Source organism: Lathyrus oleraceus, chromosome 4 (assembly GCF_024323335.1).
Source record: "Lathyrus oleraceus cultivar Zhongwan6 chromosome 4, CAAS_Psat_ZW6_1.0, whole genome shotgun sequence".
NCBI classification, from domain to species: Eukaryota; Viridiplantae; Streptophyta; class Magnoliopsida; order Fabales; family Fabaceae; genus Lathyrus; species Lathyrus oleraceus.
In genome coordinates, this window is record NC_066582.1 from 420,362,281 (window position 1) to 420,371,959 (window position 9,679).

The 9,679-nt window shown below is 38.7% G+C and overlaps 1 non-coding gene across 1 annotated transcript; it reads left to right on the plus strand.

The window, feature by feature from the left end:
• The first annotated feature begins 662 nt into the window (after positions 1 to 662).
• LOC127078002 (small nucleolar RNA R71) lies at positions 663 to 769 on the plus strand. The gene has a single exon (XR_007787755.1). It is a non-coding gene; the product is annotated as a small nucleolar RNA R71 (small nucleolar RNA).
• The last annotated feature ends 8,910 nt before the right edge of the window (positions 770 to 9,679 follow it).

Sequence of the window (9,679 nt, forward strand, 5' to 3'; positions counted from 1 at the left end):
CGTTAGTGTGTACATTCTGGTTTAAGAAATCTTTATTGGTTTGCTGTTGAGAAGCTATGAAGTTCTCCATCATGATTTCCAAATTGGATTTTCTAGGAACGTTATTGTTAGGTGTAGATGGGGTCGGCTTTTGATATCCAGGAGGTATAGCTGGGGCTTGACTGGGAGCTTGTCCTGGTGCGTATAAAGCGTTGTTACTCTTATATGAAAAATTAGGATGGTTCTTCCAGTTTGAGTTATAGGTATGCGAGTAAGGATTTCCTTGAGCATAGTTCACCTGCTCTACTTGGATTCCTGTTAGGAGTTGACAATTTGTAGGAGTGTGACCTTGAATTCCACAGACTTCGCAATTTTGAGTTACAGCAACCACGGTAGCTGGAGGTGATACATTTAAACTTTCAATTTTCTGGGCAAGAGCATCCACTTTTGCATTAACATGATCAAGGCTACTTATCTCGTACATGCCAGTTTTCATTTGAGGTTTTTCTACCATTGTTCGGTCGCTTCCCCACTGATAATGGTTCCGGGCCATGCTTTCGATAAGTTGATAAGCGTCAGCGTAAGGTTTATCCATAAGCGCACCACCGGCGGCGGCGTCTATTGTTAATCTTGTGTTGTACAAGAGACCATTATAGAAGGTATGAATTACTAACCAGTCCTCTAAACCATGGTGTGGGCAAAGTCTCATCATGTCTTTGTATCTTTCCCATGCTTCGAAGAGAGACTCGTTATCTTTCTGCTTAAATCCATTTATCTGGGCTCTTAACATAGCTGTTTTGCTTGGAGGAAAATATCGGGCAAGAAAGACTTTCTTCAACTCATTCCATGTGGTGACTGAGTTGGAAGGAAGAGATTGAAGCCATCTCCTAGCTTTATCTCTTAACGAGAAAGGAAAGAGACGAAGTCGAATTGCCTCTGAAGTGACACCATTAGCTTTAACAGTATCAGCGTATTGGACAAATACGGATAAATGAAGGTTTGGATCCTCGGTAGGATTTCCAGAAAATTGGTTCTGTTGCACTGCCTGCAACAGTGAAGGTTTAAGTTCGAAGTTGTTTGCTTCGATTGCGGGTGGAGCAATACTCGAATGCGGCTCATCTTGCGATGGAGCAGCGTAATCTCGAAGAGCACGAGCTGGTTCTGCCATCTCGGGTATCGGCGAAGGAAGAAGATTTTTGAGATCAGGAATTTCGATTGGAGGAAGATTGTTTGCAGCACGATACTCCCGAATTCGTCGTAAGACTCAGAGATATCGTTCAACGTCGTTGATTCGTAAGCAATACGGTTCGCCTTGTGAGCGAGTGTGTGGCATAGAAATCAACGAAAGACAAAAAGGAAAAATAAAAATTGCCTTAGTCTCTACAGCGTAACAGAAGAGTTACGATATCGACTAAATAAAAGTCCCCGGCAACGGCACCAAAAACTTCATCGCGACTTTATGAGTCTATTAGGGTATTAACTGCAAGTGCACAGTCTAATCGCGTAGTTTTAAAAGATATCGATCCCACAGGGACTTAATGAATCGATATACCGTTTTTCTAGGGTTACTTCGTAAAGCTAAGGCGGATGATACTTTGATGATTAGGGGGGAATAGTAAAACTAAAATTGGATCTAGATTAAATATCAAATAAGCGGATATCGGTATGTAGTTCGTCGTAATTAGGGAATCAAATCTTCGTTGGTTTCTTAGTTTTAAAATAAGTCCTTTCAGTAGACACTATTGATTAAAAGCCTTTTCTCAAACTCTCGCTCTGTTGAATAGACTATGATTTTACCTTAACGTACGCTCTCACTATTTAGTTAAAACTAAAATCACTTTTTGAAAACAATAGAATCTATAGAAACTCTTTTTATTAAAATACTAACCGTTTAAACACCCTCGTCTCAAACTCTCGCTCTGTTGACTTAGATTATATGATTAAATTTAAATGCTTAACTCTCGTCCTCACATTTAACCTTTAAAAATACTTTTTGAAAATGATTAGAATTTAATTAATTCTAAAAATTGCTTTCGCCCTGATTTAAAGTTAATGTCCAATTTACACTGTCCAGTTAAAAGCTCAAACCGTCGTTCTATTGATTTTAACTTCTTTATGTCTTTTACTCTCGTACAAAAACTTTGGTATTAACTCTGTAAATTGAGACCATAAAAAGAGTGACTATATTTTTAAATAAATTTAAACCAACTCTGTTTTGATTCCTTTATGCCGCTTACTTTACATACCGATATCTAAACTAATTAGCCGGACATACTAAACAGGCCTAAACAATTATTATGCTTAAATACAGCCATATCAGACAAACAATATAGATAAACAGCAGTGCATAGCATATATAAATTAAAACAATAAATTAAAGAACCTGTAAGATTAATAGAAATCTTGATTGTTCCCTAGCTTCGATGCTTGAACACTCCACCACAAGCCAGTTGGATTTGTTCTTCACAGTCTTCGATCAGACAGTAAAATAAAGGCGAAGGAATAAAATACTATGATCTAACGTAAGGTTAGATCCAGTAAAAACTACACAATAATTTCCGGTGTAGAAACTAGTGTGAAAGAAAATAAATTCAATGCTTTGGAAATTAACTAGAAAAGAAAAGGAAATAAAAATTGCTAAGAAAGTAGAATGCTGAAAAATTAAAAAGCAAGAAAAATATTGCACGGTGCCGAATACTGGAAAAATTAGAGAGTCTCAAATTGGATCCCTTGGGTCTATTTATATTCATCATACAGTAACCGTTTCTTCCAAAGTCTCTTCAGTAGGTTTTCTCACGCGTCAGGGAGTCAAGCGAAGAAAAAGGGCGAACGTGCTTCTGTTACGCGCGTCAAAGCAGAAAAATAGGAGTGGGGGTGTGACGTTCGTCACACCATGTGTTACGCTCGTAACACAAAGTAGAAGGGCGTGACGCTCGTCACACCATGTGCGGCGATCGTCACAGTGTCACAACGCTTCTTTGTGGGCTGGGCTTTAGTGGAATGCTTTTCCTAGAGAATCCTCTTTTTGCACCCCCTTTTCTTTCTTTTTCACGTATGCTTCAAATAATGTTACCTGAAATAAATAGAAGGAAAATACCAAGTAATATCGAATGATATAAAATAAATTGAAACAAATAATAATATAATTTAATTAAATCGAGTCCAAAAATGTGATATTATTTCATGTTATCAAGTGATGCCTTTCGGTTTAAAGAATGCTGGTGCAACTTACCAAAGAGCAATGACTACTCTTTTTCATGATATGATGCATAAAGAGATTGAATTCTATGTTAATAATATGATTTCCAAATCCATTGATGAAGAAGGACATGTTGAGGATTTGTTGAAACTATTCCAGCGTTTGAGGAAGTACAAACTCCACTTGAATCCCAATAAGTGTACATTTGGTGTTCGTTCTGGTAAGTTGTTGGGCTTTATTGTCAGCGAGAATGGTATTGAAGTTGATCCTGCCAAGGTCAAAGCAACACAAGAGATGCTCGTGCCCAAAACCGAGAAGTAATTCAGAGGTTTTCTCGGCCGCTTGAATTATATCTCAAGATTCATTTCACACATGACTGCCACATGTGTGCCTATATTCAAGCTTCTTTGAAAATATCAGTCTTGTGATTGGACCGAAGACTGCCAGAAAGCTTTTGACAGTATCAAAGAATATATGCTTGAGCCTTCAGTTCTGTCTCCGTCTATCGAAGGAAGACTGTTGATCATGTATTTGACTGTGCTTGATGAGAGTATGGGTTGTGTTCTTGGTCAGCAAGATGAAACTGGAAAGAAATAATATGCAATTTACTACCTCAATAAGAAGTTCACCAATTGTGAGACTCGGTATTCTATGCTTGAGAAGACTTGTTGTGCATTGGCTTGGGTTGCTAAGCGTCTCCGTCAATATATATTGAATCATACCACTTGGTTGATATCCAAAATGGATCCAATCAAGTATATTTTTGAGAAGCCTGCTTTAACTTGGAGGATTGCTCGTTGTTAGATGTTGTTATTAGAGTATGATATTCAATACCGATCTCAGAAGGCAATTAAAGGTAGTATCTTGGATGACCATTTGGCTCACCAACCGATTGAAGACTATCAACCAATGCAGTATGATTTCCCTGATGAAGAGATCTTTTACTTGAAAATGAAAGATTGTGATGAACCATTGCTTGAGGAAGGGCCAGAAACTGGTTCCTGTTGGGGCATGGTATTAGATGGAGCTGTTAATCAGTATGGTAATGGCATTGGGGTAGTGATTATTACTCCTCAAGGCACTCATTTTCCATTTACATCTAGATTGACTTTCAAATGTATAAATAATATGGTTGAGTATGAAGCTTGCATTATGGGGCTTGAAGAGGCCATTGATCTCAGAATCAAGTATTTGGACGTCTATGGAGATTCGGCTTTGGTTGTGAATCAGATCAAAGGTGAATGGGAGATGAATCAACCCGGTTTGATACCATATAGAGATTATGCAAGGAGGATTTCAACTTTCTTTACAAAGGTTAAGTTTCATCATATCCCTCAAGATGAAAACCGGATGGCAGAAGCTCTTGCAACGTTGGCTTCTATGATTGTGGTGAAGTATCGGAATGAGTTTCCCAATCTGACTGTGATACGTCTTGATAGGCCAGCTCATGTGTGTGTTGTTGAAGAGATCAAGGATGAGAAGCCGTGGTATTTTTATATCAAATGTTTTCTCCAAAGTCAGATTTACCTGCCTGGGGCATCTTTGAAAGATAAGAAGACTTTGAGGAGATTAGTCGGCAACTTCTACCTGAATGGTGATGTGCTCTACAAGAGAAACTTCGATATGGTTCTGCTCAGATGCGTGGATAGACATGAAGCAGACTTGTTGATGACTGAAGTCCACGAAGGTTCCTTTGGTACTCATTCTAATGGATACACTATGGCTAAGAAGATGTTGAGAGAAGGTTACTATTCGCTGACAATGGAATCTGACTGTTACAAATTTGTGAAGAAATGCCATAAGTGTCAAATATATGCAGATAAAATTCATGTTCCTCCGACATTGTTGAATGTTATTTCCTCCCCATGGCCTTTCTCCATGGGGGGAATTGATATGATTGGCATGATTGAGCCCAAAGCTTCGAATGGGCATCATTTCATTTTGGTGGTGTCGCATCCGCGACAAACAACCAGTGGGCTAAAAGCAAAACAACACAGAGTCGCCACCGTGCGTTATTTATCCCAAAAGAGGGAAAGGAAACGCTCGAAGTAAACCTGGGAAAAGCATGGTCTCGCGACCAAAGAGAATGGGATCGGGAGTCGGTTATGCGAAGGGAAGGTATTAGCACCCCTACGCATCCGTCGTACTCGACGGGATCCACGCTCAAAAAGATAGAAGAAAGGTTGCTAAAACAAACATCACACATACGCACACTGAAACAACACAGGTGGGAGAAGAGGGGAGAGGGCTCGCTAGGATATCGCATCCTATGCCTACGTCTCTCGTCTGGAACGAGAATCAGAGCTACCGTAGTTCGGCTCACGCACGCCGAAACAAAACAGAACACAAAAAGGCAAACATGGAACCCGAACGCCAATCGCTGGACTTACATCAGCTTCCGAACCAAACAAACCCACACTGGAAACCAGATGCCACTTGATGGACTTATACCGGACTCCAAGCACACAACAAGAGGATACGGAATGCCAATTGTTGGGCTTACATCCATCTCCTACACACACAATAAGAAACAAGCAACAAGTTACTAAGGAGTCGGGAACTCGAGCCTAGCAACTGTCAAGCAAACACACACAAAAAAAGAAAAGGGTGCTCGGAGAGATCTCGTGCGACCTCCTGCCTACGTACCTCATCTAGTATGAGGATCAGGGCAACGTAGTTCCCCTTAACAGGGGAGAAAGACTAGCCTAACCAGATACAGAGGGAGACACAACTAGGGAGACTATGACTCGAGCCTAGATGTTATCATGCATATCATCCCTAAGTTAAGGTTGACTATCTATCTTGCTCAGGCAGCAAGCTAATCCTAACCAGGCAAAGCAAAGCATGCAAGCACAATCCAAACAAAGCAAACATTCACAATTAGCACACACTATATACAGACAAATGTGGGCTCACGCAAAGGGTTAGGCTGCAAAAGCAAGCCAACTGTATCAGGGTGATGTTAGCTCTTAACCCTAACATTGAGAGTCAGGGTGAAGCCAGATGAAATAGGAAGTGAGGGGTGTCCCTCACAGCTCTTATCCCTGGCCAGGGAGAGCTTCAGACAAAGGAAGTGTGGGTTCAGAAAGTGGGAACCCTTCTACACTTATGACACTGACTCAACTGTACAACTGTACAAGGATCTTGGGTTACTATCCACAATGCATCAACACCAGTTGTGTGAGCAAAGGGATGACTCAACAAGAATAGCAGGAGATGGATTGCACATCTCTTGTATCTGCCAATTGCCTTAATCAAGGTCTTTTCCTGCTTGGGGACAAAGATAAACAATCACAAGCATTGCCTCTTAAGGAGGACTTCAGACAGGTGCCTGGCCAAGTAACAGGCCAGGTCTTCCAGACTACATGGAGTTAGTGAGTTCTACCTCAATTGGTTAAGCAACCTAGCAACAGCACAAGCAAGTTCAAAATGAACTATAGCAACTAAGGTACCTGAAATCAATCCAACATAATCAGTATACCAGACAAACAGTCAAGCAGACAAACTAAAAGTCAACAGTTAACTGTACACAAGCAATGCATCAAGCAAAGCATAAGCCAATGCTCAACAAAAATGACTTAGAAGCCACCTACAAAACAAACTTAATGTTAATCAACATCAATCAAAACAAGCCACTCAAGCCAAGTGAATTAATTCCCTCAATGCCATATGCTTCTTTGTCCTGAAAACACAACTCAAACATAAGCAAACCCCTAGGACAAAGCCTAGGGTCAACAAGGGAGAAATACTTCAAAACAGAACATGAAAATTGGCAAAAATCAAATTCAATCAATTTAGAATCAAATCCAAGTGGTCTCACATTCATATCATCAACCATTATCATTTCATGAGACAAAGAGTACAAAGCATGCAATTTAGAACCTCATAGGACCAAACAGAAAGATCCAACTCAAATCAACTCACAAACATTTCAATAAATCCCCAAAGAATTCATGGTCAAACAGCATCAATAACATGAGCTACACACCAAATTTCAGGCCATTTGGACAAAGGGAAGCAAGTCAATTAAATTCATCAAGCCAAAGCATACTCAAACAAGCTCATACAAGGCATTAAATCATGCATCAACTTCAAACAATCAAAAAACAGAAACCAAACATGATAAATGAGTGAAACGAAAACCATGGCAAACTTCAAGATGTCTAGAATACACATGCCAAATTTCAAGTCCATCCAATAAACCACCAGAATTTCACAAAACATTTAAAATCATGACTCACAAAAGGTCCACATTTGGTCAAACAGAAGATAAATTCTCAAACAAATAGGAAATGCATTCAAAAATTCCAGGAAAATTCACAAGACATCCTAATATCCCTAAGCATCATCATGCAAAAATTCAGCTCAATTCAAGTTCATATGGCAAGGCAAATAAAATCAGGAAGTTAGACAAGAAATGGTGTGACACAAATTGTCACACCTAGATTCAAATGATCATATCTCACAAACCAGGAATGATAAAATCACAAACTCAAAGCCAAAATGTCACTTAAGGTCTCTAGTTTGCACATGTAAAATTTCAAGAATTTTGGATTAAGCATCATCATTTCATGATCAAAACATCAAGCAAGGTGCATAAAAGAACACATCTAAACAAACCCTAGGTCATTCAAAAAATCACACGTGCACAATTTTAATAAAAATCACCAAAAAAATAGAGGACATCCTAAGGATCATGGCACAAAAAATCTCATGTCAATTGGATCAATAGTTTGTGAGATATGATTTTTTTCATGTGGAAGAAAATAAAAAAAATGACATGAAAAGGCATGAACATGGCATGGCATATATGAAGAAAAAAGGCAAAAGGCAAAAATGGAATGTCCTCAGCAAGGATCGAAGCAGGTATGAATTTGAAACTGCAGCGCGCGCTCATGCATGGCCAGGACACGTGGTCCAATCACAAGTCCGAAAACACTTCAGCGCATGCAAAGAGCGAAAAACTGGATCTAAACATGATTTCTGGAAAAATCCCTAGCATTCATCCATGTTCTTCACAAGTTCATACGTCCAAGAACAAATGCTCACCAAAATTAACAAACCACACATCATTGGAAAGGTCTTTCAACCAACAACACGAATCTAAACTCATTTTGTCCTAATTCTTCCTAATTAAAAAGAATCGAAGCAAAACATATTGGTGCATCAAACTTCCAATCGACATAACTTCCTTGTTTCTCAACCAATTTCAATGAAACAAAGTGCAGAATACTCCACATGAAAGGATCTATCTAAAGCATATATCAATTTCATGAATGGTTAAAGTCGAAATCTGACCTTAATTGGATGACAGTTGCGAAATCGTGTGAATCAAGCCTTGTAAGTGCAAAACAGAAGTTCCTTAATGCTTGAATGATTGAATGGAGCAAGGTTCGTGTGTTGATTGTGAAGGATCTAGCTCAAAACTTGAATTGCCATTGAAGCACTCACTTGTAACAGTCCACGATTTGGCTTGAAAATGATGAAATCTTGCTTCAATTAGCTTCCAAAATGCACATGGATCATGGATTGATGAAGATCTATGCAAGGTTTATGGAGATTTTTGGAGAAAAAGTGAGAGAAGAAGTTGAAGAATTTTGGGATTTCTAGATCTAGATTTCAATTCTGTTATGGTTAATCAGAAAACAGTTATGATTTAACTTATATATGTGATGTTAATGATGTTGTTAATCATGATTAGTGTAATTACAAAGGATTAGTGAAAATGCAAGTTTCATGCTAAATGGTAATTGACCAATCCACCCTCATATGTACAAAACCAATGTAACAGTAAAATTTCTGGTTTGGAGCAAGTTTGAAATGATGTTTGTGAGCTAATGCAAGTGGAATCATGTGAAAACCATGCTTATTTTGCAAAAACACCTTTTTCCCTCCAAAATTCAAATTAAGTCCACTTGAAAAATGCACTTTTTGTGTGATCAAAATTCATGAAATGTAATGCTTGTTTTGGATAGAGGACATCAAAAGAAATTTGCTCCAAAAAGTCTCACTCCATTTGGCCTTGTGAATCAAAAGTTATGCAACTTTGAAACTCAACTTTTTTGGACAATGATTTGATCATAACTTGCCAACCACAAATGAGAAATTCATGTTCTTGGACTTTTTGGAAAGGTGCGAGCAAGATCTACAACTTTCATGTTGAACAAAATTTCATTTGAAGCATGTTTGGACATGTAATTTCAAGGAGAAAACCTTTCCATTTTTGGCAATTTTGAATTACAAGTCACTTTCTATTTTTGGAAAGTTTTCATCTGACTTTATTTTCTTCATTCTTGATGTTTGAAATGTCAAATGAAACTTGTTTAGACATGAATGAAGTGTCTCTAACCCTCTCCCACCTCCAAATCCATCAGTTGACCTGTGGTTGACTTTTTCTGACTGATAGATGAATTGGCCATGCACTGATCTTGAGCCTCAAACTCCTGATGAAATGGCTCAATCATCAAACCCTAGCTTCCATAAGCTCAATATAATCATATG